The sequence below is a fragment of the Petaurus breviceps genome, unplaced genomic scaffold (assembly GCF_028583685.1).
Source record: "Petaurus breviceps papuanus isolate PSGF00001 unplaced genomic scaffold, PetGlider_PUasm1.0 90865, whole genome shotgun sequence".
Lineage (NCBI taxonomy): Eukaryota > Metazoa > Chordata > Mammalia > Diprotodontia > Petauridae > Petaurus > Petaurus breviceps.
In genome coordinates, this window is record NW_027187367.1 from 5,209,705 (window position 1) to 5,218,076 (window position 8,372).

Consider the following 8,372-nt stretch of genomic DNA (forward strand, 5'->3'; position numbering starts at 1 on the left):
CTTTCTAAATGAGACCTCCAGCCTCTACTTTCTCAAGCCATTTATCTCTGCTCTGATTTCATTTTCCTTGCTCTCTAATCCCAACCCAATAGTTAGCCATTTTGATGATACATTGCCTTCTACTCTTGAATCTCTCCCCTTCTCCCCCCCTTTTTTAAAATCATTGTTTCTCTCTTGCCCAATCACAGCTCTGGGTTACTCTCACTATCTGCTTTCTCTGCTACTACTCATTAACTGTGAAACAAAGCTATAGGAAACCCCATAACTATGTCATACAACCTCAACTGGGCCCTCCCTACCAGCAAGGTAGTCCTATCATTCCTCTCTATTTGATTCCCTATTTCACTTCCCACAGGTTTCCAAATCTCTTTCCTTCTCAAGCCTTAACACCTCCCCTTCCCCTTTCCTTAGTTAAGGATCTTATCTCTGCTGAAGAAAATTGAGGCATCCAATATGAGTTCCCTCTTCTGTTCTCTTCATCTCAAAACTCCCCAATTCTCTTCTCCCTTCCCTTAGTCTCTAAAAAATAAGTTTCTTTCCTCCTTGCCAAGGGCAACCCTTCTACACATTCATTGATCCTCCTAGCATTTTCAGCAGATTGCATTCTTAATAATCTCTCTCAAATCTTGTCTCTTCCCTTGGGGGTGGCTAGGTGGCACAGTGAATAAAGCACCAGCCTTGGAGTCAGGAGGACCTGAGTTCAAAGCCAGCCTCAGACACTTATCACAAAAGCTAGCTGTGTGACCTTGGGCAAATCATTTAACCCCAACTGCCCTCCAAAAAGAAAAAAAAATGTTGTCTCTTCCCATCAACTAGTTCCTTTCCTACTGCCTTCAAACATGTTCAAGTCTCTCCTATCTTTAAAACACTTTTACTAGACCTTACCATCCCCTCAAGCTATTGTCCCATAGCTCTCTTCCTTTTCTCAAATTCCTTGAAAAAAGTTGTCTAATAGTCTCTGCTTCCACTTTTTCTCCTTTCACTCATTCTTCAGTCCTTTGAAATTTAGTTTTCAGTCTCATTTAAGCTACCAGAGATCTCTTAATTGCCTAACCTGATGGTCTTTTTTCAGTCCTGATCCTTCTTGACCTATTTGTTGTACCTGACATGGTTGACCATCCCCTTCTCCTGGATGTTCTCACTTCTCTGGGTTTTCATGCCATTTTGGGTTTGCCTCTTATCTAACTGCTCCTTCTCAGTCTCCTTTGCTGATCCATCATTCATATCATACTACATAACTGTAAGTGTTCCCTCTGGGCCATCTTCTCTTCTCCCTTTATATTCTCTCTCTCTTTTGGTAACCTCATCATCTCCCAAGGGTTTAATTATTGCTCCCTGCAGATAATTCCTAGATCTATATATCCAGTCCAGTCTTTTCCCTGAGCTTCAGTCTCAGATCATCAATTTTCTATTGGACATTTCAAACTGCATGTCCTGTAGACATTTTTAACTCAACATATTTAAAACTGAATTCATCACTTTCCTCACTAAACCTTCTTACCGTCTAAATTTTTCCATGTGTGTCAAAAATACTGCCGTCCTTTAAAGGTCCCAGGTTTAAGATCTTGGCATTATCCTGGGCTCTTTACTCTACCATATCCCACATTTCCAATCAATTGTCCAATCTTGCTGTTTCTACCTTCACCACAATCTGACCCTTTCTCTACACTCACACAACTACCAACTTTGTTCAGACCCTTGTCACCTCTTGCTTAGATCATTGCAATAGGTCTTCCTATCTCAAGATAGAAAGGAATATTTGGTGACTTCAGTACAAAGGTTGAAATAGGTAAAGATGGCAAAAACAAAAATTGGAAATTTTTTTTGGAATTTGGGGAATGAACTATTTCCACCTTTGTATTGAAGTCACTGAGTATTCCTTTATATCTTGATTTAATTTGGAAGGTCTTATCACATTCTTTAGGGGGAAGTTAGATAGTGGATAGAGCCCTGGGCTTGGAATTAGGAAGCTCTGAGTTAAAATCTGGACTCACACACTTACTAGCTGTGTGACCATGGGCAAGGTTGTGTGATTGTTGTTGTGGTTGGCAAGGTTGTATGGGAAGATGATGCCATGACTTGCAATTGAATTGGATTTAAGTGAGGAGGGCTGTGCAAAGTCACCAGTCTCACTTTCTCCTCCAGAGCCATCTGAGTCCAGTGGCAAGATATAGATTAGGATGACTGGAGATGGCCCAAGATGAAGTGGGGGACCTTGGCCTTTTTAAGCTAAGGTTTTTCTGAGTTCTCACTTTGAGTGAGACAATGCCCATTCAGTGATTAGGCCTGTTAAAGGAATCAAGGGATCATACTTTAATAAAAAAAATATCAAATTGGGAGGGCAAGACCCTCAGGGATGCTGACTGAAAGAGAAACAATTACTCTTTGGATTCACTCTGAGCCATATTTGCCTTAGTTCCTCATCTGTAAAGTGGCAACACATTGGAGAAGGAAATGGCAAACCATTCCAGTATCTTTGCTAAGAAAACCCCATGGACAAGTCCGTGGAGTCATGAAGAGTTGGACATGACTGAACAATGAAAATTACATTCTTTGGAGAATTTCTCTTTATCTTCTTCAACAGATAGATTGTAATTGTTCTCAGGGCAGTTTTGTGCAAACTTATCATGAACACTCTAATATGAGGTAATGAAATATTCCACGACATCATGTTTCTTGTTGCCTTTGTGTTTCAGATGATATCAATTCCACCAACTTCTTTGTTTCTGGGTGTCATCTTCCTCTTTAATTGGGACTTATGTCTTCTTTGCAGTAAGAATGTCAAGATTAATATGAGCCAGTGCTTTGAGTATGGTTGTTCTTTTGTTGGTCATTGGACAAGGATTTCACATTTACTGACAAGTAAGTTAGAGTTTGTGGCTGGTCTAAAAACTGCATCTCTGCCTCATTTTCCACCACTGCCATTGCTGCTGCAGAAGCAGGGATCATGTAGGACTGAGGACCAATCAATGTTTTTTTTTCTTTTTTCATAGGTTGCCAGTGCCAAGTTTATCAGCAAGTGGTGAGCAGACTCAGTCTGTTGCCAGGGCCATACTCAAACTCTTTCTAACATGGTAGAACTTGCTGAGATCTTGATCTCCACTGGTGCAGCCACTGAGCAGTCATGTCAATCTTTGTGTCACAATGAGGTACTGGCGTAGTACTTTCTGGAGGTATTACAGGTATCACATCTGTTATAGAGATCCGAGATGCCAATGCTTAAGGAGGTTAAATGATTCTAGTCTCCAGACTTCTTCCCTGGAAGTCTCCTTACCCTGGAATTTCATTGCACTCTTGGACTTCTCACAACAGAAGCACAGTCAAACCCTGCAGCCACTTCCTCTGATTGTCTTGTTCTTCCCAGAACCTACATTTTGAGGAAATTGTCTGGGCCAGCCATGCCTCCTTTCCTCTCCAGGCTCTATTCCATTCCTTTACACTCTACTTTCTGGACTTTCTCCACCAAGACTGTGCTAGTACTTTCTCCTTCCTCCCCCACACTCTCTTCTTTTCAACTCCCTTTTATGTGTCATCTATTCTTATTAGGAATAAAGCTCCTTGAAAGTAGGAACTGTCTTTCTGCTTGTATTTGTATTTCGAGGATTTAGCACAGTGTGCTAAATAGTAAGTGCTTAATAAATGCTTGCTTAGAATCAATGTGGCTTTACCTGACTTGTTGAAGGTCACACAGCTTATAAATATCAAATATAGGATTCAAACCTAAGTCTTGTTTAACTTTAAGGCAATTACTCTCTTCATTACCTTCCCCCCCTTTTATCCTGTAGCCATGCAATGACATTATTTTTTAGGAGCTGTAGGACAAGGATAGTAACTTGCCTTTCTGACATTCTAATTTGCTTCAGAAACACGGCCTCACTTTTCCCAGTTGGTCTACACAGTTCTTTAGTGTCTGATGTTCATTTGGAAATGCAGAAATGGATTTTCTTATAGATAAAAAGGAACAAAAATAGATCCACAAAAGGTAGGTCATTCCTTGGGGAACCTTTACTATTATCTAGGCTCTATAGTAGCTCCAGGGAGGTATGATCACTACTTCCTTTGAGAGTTCATACCATGACAGTGTGCCTAGTGGGGCTAACAGGATATTCCAATCCATGCCTGAGGCCAAGGCTGGCTTCAGCTAGCTCATGTGGTATCTTGAGTCTGCTCAGGCTCACAGTGGCATTGATTCATCTAAACTAACTCTAGAGGATTTGTGTGCTATTGCCACAAAATTATCGTCTTGTGTGGAGATGTCATGTGAGACAAAATGTCATTTGCTAATGTCTTCTTATCTTTCTTCCATAGCATATATTGCCTGAATGACTTTGTGTTAATTTCCAATTATTTGACTTCTGTTTAAACTTTTTCTGATGACTCCCACCTTCCTCTGTACTTGTTGACATCAGTCTTCTCAGACTTGATCCTGATGTAGTGAAGGGGAAGGAGGAACTGATTTCTCTATTTATTTCTACATTTGTTGTCCTCAGCAAATATACTGGGTCACTTTGGGCATATTTCCACTGTCCTGAATCTGGAAAACACCCCAGTGACTTTGGGGAGGCCCAAACACTGCTAAGAGGTAGTGTGCCTTAAGGAATAGTGTGTTGGACATGGAGACAGGATTCAAGTCCTGCCTATGACACTTGTTAGAAACTGTGCCGGTCACTTGGCCTGTGAAAGTTTGGACTGGATATTTGGCTTCCCTGAGGGCCCAGGCCTACTGTAGTCAATGAGCCTAGAGATTATACTTATCTCCAAATGTAGGATTATACAATTTAACAAATAAAAGCCATTTTAGAAAAATTCTCATAAGTTACTGCATATTTTAGTTCTTACAAATGCCAGCTCCAACCCAAAGACAGTAAAGAAAAGGAAAGAGAAAAGAGAAATAGAACTTTCTCCCTCATTTGGAAAGTCTGGTCTCAAATAGAGCTCTCAAAAGAATAAAGTTTTAGGGATTGACTAGAAGTCACCTCCTCACCTTCTAATGAGGAACCACTCTCTCCTAGGTGAATAATAATTACCTTTGATTCCTGTATCACATAGGAAGACCAATTTTTTTCCCCCTGAGAACTGCTACAATACCTAAAGAATTCCAATTAGAGATCTGAACTTCCTCCTATCTCCAGTTGGGTCTAGCAGGTTATTTTATTTTTTATTTTATTTATTTGGCATCAATTATTTGATGGAATATTGATGCCCCATATGCATTTTCCACTAATAAGAAGGAGTCAATAGAGGTTATCTACTCTTAGCATTTCTTTTTGACCTGTTTTTTGAAATTCTAGCTATCGCAGGTTGTTATTTTTTTTGCTTATGTGGCAGGCACCGTGTTAAGCACAGAGGATACAAAAAGAGGCAAAAGACGGTCCCTGCCCTGAAGGAGCTCCCAATCTAATGGGGCAGATAACAAATCTACAGAAACAAGCTATAGACAGTATAAATAAGAAATAATTAAAAGTGAGAAAGAGGAGTTGGGAAAGGCTTCTTGTAGAGGGTGAGATTTTAGCTGGGACTTAAAGTAAGCCATGGAAGCCAAGAGGTGAGAGATGTTGCAAAGGTAGAATTGATAGGCCTTCAAAACAGGTTGGATATGGGGGGGGGAAGGAGAGATAGTGAGGCGTCAAGGATGACACCCAACTTGTGAGCCCGAAGGACTAGGAGGATGGTGTTGAATCCAACAGTGGTAGGGAAGTTAGGAGAGGTAGAGGGTTTAGGGGCAAAGATAATGAGTTCCATTTTGCACATACTGTGTTTAACACGTGTACTAGAAATCCAGGTTGAGATGTCTGAAATGAAGTTGGAGAAGTGAGATCGGAGGTCAGCAGGATAGGTAGACTTGACAATAGAGAGAGTAAGTAAAACCATGGGAATTGATGAGAACAACAAATGAAATAGTATAGGCAGAGAAGAGGAGAGGTCCTAGAGCAGAACCTTGTGGGATACCTACAGTTAGAAGTTGTGATCTAGATGAGGGTCCAGTAAAGGAGACAGAGAAGGAGCAGTCAGAAAGGTAGGAGGAAAGCCAAGAGAAAATGTGTCCTGAAGATTAGAGAGAAGAGAGTATCAACAGTGGCAAAGGCTGCAGAGAGGTCTAGGAGAATGAACTTTGAGAGAAGCCCTTTCGATTCTGCTCAAGAGTAAAATGAATGGAAAAAAATAATAAAGATAAGTTATTGTGTTCTCTAGTCGAATTCCTAAGTACAGGATTTCTTATGAAGCAACATACATAATGTTCATGTCCTCTTTCATATTCAGAATGTGCACAGTAATGCTATAGATACCAATAATAAGCAATTGACCTTTGCAAAAGTAATGTCAAATAGGTTGATCTAACTTGGGAAAAATCAAACTAGAAAGTCTATCCATTTATAGGATGAAAACAAAACAAAAATGCTAATTTTTGCCTGATGGATCCTTGCAAATGCATACAACAGTCAGTCAGGAGAGTCCTAGATAATAATGTCTCCAGTGTACCTCTCAGCAAATGCAAAAAGCACCCCAAACCTATCCTGTATAATTCCTTCTCTGGGCATAGACCTGAGTCGTCTGTCTACTTCCATTAAGGCCACTTACCTATTCCTCAGTTTCCCCAATAACCTTATCCTAGATTGTTTTTCTCACAGACTGCCTCATCCTTTTTTTAGTCTGTGGGTCTTACATTTTCCTTGTTTGTGTCCTATGTTAGAACCTTGATTTAGGAGGCCTTACCCAACATTTATTGAATTAAATAAGATTTTCTTATCTGAAAAAATCTAGGGGGATAATCTCTCAGGTTCCTTTCAGCTTGTTTAGAAGTCTATTTTAAATATATTTTTTAAATAAAACAGATTTATCTGTAAATTCCATTTCCCACAATAATTGGGGCTGAAAAAGCCTTACTTAGGGGGAAATTTTCTGGGTTAGATTACCCAGAAGTCTCTGCATGATTCTGCTCATGGTGACAATCCTTTGCATGGAATCTAATTGGATGATAATGCCACTTGAAGTTTAAAAAGACAGGGGAAGTTTTGTAAGAGATCCTGACATATGTGGCAGAGGTAGTAGGGATGTGGATGACTGAGAAGTGATGGTACAGGTGGTGTCTGAGAAAGGGGATGATGGGAAGATGGGAGGGGCAATAGAGCCAGTAGTGGTAGCCTCATGTAGGGAAAGACAGCATTTGTCTGTATACTCATGGTGGCTGAGGAGCCATGGCAAGAGACTTTAGTATATCCTGTCCAGGGTGGGCAGCAATCTCTACCCTCAAGGGCTAAAAGGATCGTGAATTTAAACTGACTGTGTTCTCCTGCCATGCTGAAGAATCAGGAGGACTGTGAAGTTAACTGGAGATACAGGAGGCAACAGTCATTTGATATGGATGGGTATCAAGAAGGTTTATGCCTTGTTATTTGCCTTGCAACTTGGTTTTATATAAAATGTCTTTTACTCTGAATTCATGTACCAAATGGCTATAAATTGGGTGGGTGCTTGGAGCTACAGATTTAAATCGACAATGGTTCAAAAAATAACAAATCCTGTGAAAGGGTTGCTACAAGGGCCTCTAAAAATATGACAGAAAACAAAATAAGAATCAGGGAGGATATATGATGTGTTTCAGTCAATAACAGCAATGGAGTGAAATTATAAGTGGAAAGATAAAGGCAATGCTGTATAAGTGAGAATTCTGGTATATATTGCCCTCGAAATGCAGTGAGTGATTTTTTTCTACCTTGAGGTTTTCTTGCTTCAAAGAACTTGAATCTGTGAAAGATTAGGCAAGGCATTTGGATGATGAGGCCAGAAGATCTCTGACAGAAGTGATTCTCAGAATAATGGAAGGGTCTGCTCATCTAAGGATAAGTTCATAACGGCCTCATTCAGAGCAGCATTTTCTAAATATGTTCTTTGCAGTTCTGGTTTTCTGAAAATTTTGTGGATAGAGCTTCTGGAGGAAAATATACTGGAAGGAGCAAGAAACAAGCAGCTGGATAGTGCTAGGCTACTTGGGAATTAAAACATGTCTTTAAAAATTTTTTTTTTTTGCTATGAGATCACCATTGTGCAAAAGGGACACTTTCCATGTGATCCACATCGCAGCCTTGTCTTTTTGCCATCCTCAATCTGGCATATATATATAGTCTTCCTGTATCACTCTGTTATACATATCCCACCATTTTTTCTTTACATTGTATTCCCTTCCTTTACATAGTATCTCTTCACATTTCTACTATTCCACTTTACATCATCTCCTTGTGTTTTTGTTCATACAAACATGTACATCCACACATATCATCCATCCATCCATCCATCCATCCATCCATCCGTCCGTCCATCCATCCATCCATCCATCCATCCATCCATCCATCCATCCATCCATCCATCCATCC

The 8,372-nt window shown here is 40.1% G+C and overlaps 1 protein-coding gene across 30 annotated transcripts in view; it reads left to right on the forward strand.

The window, feature by feature from the left end:
- BTNL2 (butyrophilin like 2) overlaps positions 1-8,372 on the forward strand; it is a 99,943-nt gene that overhangs the window by 20,705 nt on the left and 70,866 nt on the right. The window contains exon 2 of one of the 30 annotated variants that reach the window (XM_069073346.1): positions 2,697-2,862. The exons of the other annotated variants lie outside the window; for them this stretch is intronic. The gene's annotated coding sequence lies outside the window, so the exon portion shown is untranslated. The remainder of the gene's footprint in view (positions 1-2,696; positions 2,863-8,372) is intronic. 30 annotated transcript variants of the gene reach the window in all.